The following is a 2,500-nucleotide window of genomic DNA, read 5'->3' as shown; positions in this document are numbered from 1 at the left end:
AGGATTTATAGACTTTCTAAAGTCATTTGCTTTTGGTTTCTGGTTTTGGTTTCTGGTTTGATTTTTCTCCTGTCGGGCTATCCAATCAGAGAAAAGCAATGTCAAGCGAATGTCAATCCAACGAGCTACTGATCTATCAAGAGGGCCAGATGAAACCAACAATAAGATCGTCCCTTCACGATGATGTGGGAAGATGAGCTGTTACCTATATAGACAATCTGAAAAACGACTTTTTGGCTTTGGGATGTTAATTGTACGCGTGGGAACAGCCATATTTCATTGGCTATATTTTTATTACATTTGTTGACTTCAATATATAGTTCCAGTTGCCGCAAATAGTTCAGTGTGTATCCAGCGAAGGTTGAAATAGAATCGATGAAAGAGTACTCTGAAGCCAAGACTTATAAGAGTAAGCCAGAACTAAGGAACAGCAATGTAAATGCTGACTTATTTTTATTCATCAGCGGAAAAAATAATTATTGCAAGTCGCACGGAGTTTGTCCGGGAGTTTTTTAAAATAAACCACGGATAAACGGAAACGCGAGAGCAAATGTTACAGATGTTAGCTTACATTTGTGCTTCCAGCTCAGAATACCCGGAGTACTAGATGTAACACAAGTATTCTTTTTAAAAATTAGCCTTTATGCTTAAACATTACCAGTAAAAGTGAAAATGAGACGTTTTAATAACATGAATTTGCGAGTTTAACGAAACTGGAGCGGTCACGCAACGTGTCATCAAAGGTCATATCAAATCGCATTAAAAATCCACAGAACAATAGTGGACTTTGTCGGTATGTTATATGTCAGTAAAACTTCAGCCGTTCACAGTAATGATTTCAGCAACAGACAACTATAATCACAGGCGGAGAACGCACTCCTAATCTTCGATTACTAGTAGTAGTAGTAGTAGTAGCAGCAGCAGCAGTAGTAGTAGTAGTAAGAGTAGTAGTAGTAGTAGTAGTAGTAGTAGCAGTAGTAGTAGTTGTCGTCGTCGTCGTCGTCGTCGTCCTCATCCTCGTCCTCGTCCTCGTCCTCCTCGTCCTCAGGGGTTTTCCAGCTTGATCTACATAGTGTAGAATCCTCTTTCACTAGAACCAAGGGTGAAAAGAATGTTGATTTGTTTCTAAAGTAATCTAATAACTCATCCACGAAAACCTGGCATATTGAGTATTGAGAAATTCTCGGCCACGCTGAGTACTTCACTGTCTGACCATCTCAGTCAGTATGGTTGCGTAACGCGATGTTATCGCACAAATTTGAATCACATATACGGCGCTGGAAACTCACGAAGATGAATAGAATAAGATGGACGGGATGTAATCTAAGGAGCTGCCCGCCTATATCAATTACTTGACGAAATGACCTACAATTTCTACAGCTTGACTTGAAATTTCATCTGAAATGTGTCTTAGTAATTAGTTACAGCGTGATTACAATTATCATTTTCAAAATTACACGTATAGACTAGCACGTAAATGTACAAATTACATCAACGTTTTAAGCAGGATTTTGCGTTTTAGAGTTCTCTTTTTGCGCTCAACATTGTTACCAAACGGCTCTATGACTATCACGTCGAATAAGATAATGTCAATTTATTTAGCTGTGGCATTACCGCAATAGATGCCTGTTGCCTTTATTACGTTATGTGTTCGACTAGATCTGTAAGGGAAATGAAATGCTGTGTGGCTCGCATGCTAGTTAAAACGTAATTAAAAAGTCAGTGCTTTGCACTAAAGAGATGCATCCTGAAAGACTGAAAGACTGGCTATGACTGAAACATTGGCTCTTGCATGACAGCTGTGCAACGGTTTGCATTGGATTTTTAGTCAAAATAGCCCGAACTCAGGCTGCTTTTGTCGGGCCAAGGCAGAAAATTAGAGACGATAAACTACAAGGATAAAGCTTTAACCTGTTGTACAAAATAATATGTGAATTTATATGCTAAGACTTTTATAGACCTTTAAAGTTGACCATTATTTCACCTCAGCCAAAAAGATACAAAGTACATTATTTACGCAGTCTTAAACGTAACAACATTACATGAATTTTATATTTTTGAAAACATAAAAGGACCTTTTACCAAAACACAAAATATCAAACCCGCAAATGCACCACGCGTAAAAAATTGCCAAAATTGCAGAATTTTTCGTTGTTTTTCCAGGGGACCAGCGGCCGTCTTGGCGAATTTTAAACTTCTGGATTTTTCGGAAAAAGCAAAGCGCACTAGAGCTTTTTAGATAATTTTTGAAAATAGTTCACCAAAGGTGAAATTTTTGCAACTATCGGCAGATTCTCGATATTTAAAGTCTGAGGCTCTTAAGGACGTTCGCGCCCTAAACGTTCCCACGTTCAGATTTTTTTAAAACTTGCCACGCAGAAAGGTAATGATCTACTTTTGCCAAAATGGCAAAAAAAAATGGGGGTCACCGTGCTCGTTTTCGAGATTATGAGGTGCACTTTTAGAAGCTTGCGTTATTTTAAGACGATCTAAGCTTACA

The 2,500-nt window shown here is 38.3% G+C and overlaps 1 protein-coding gene across 4 annotated transcripts in view; it reads left to right on the top strand.

Annotated features, from left to right (window-relative positions):
- LOC137967744 (uncharacterized) overlaps positions 1-2,500 on the top strand; it is a 138,409-nt gene that overhangs the window by 114,060 nt on the left and 21,849 nt on the right. The window lies entirely within an intron of this gene.

This window comes from Montipora foliosa, chromosome 8 (genome assembly GCF_036669935.1).
Source record: "Montipora foliosa isolate CH-2021 chromosome 8, ASM3666993v2, whole genome shotgun sequence".
Classification (NCBI taxonomy): Eukaryota; Metazoa; Cnidaria; class Anthozoa; order Scleractinia; family Acroporidae; genus Montipora; species Montipora foliosa.
Note: the sequence above shows the minus strand (reverse complement) of the source record. Positions and strands in the feature narration are given on the sequence as shown.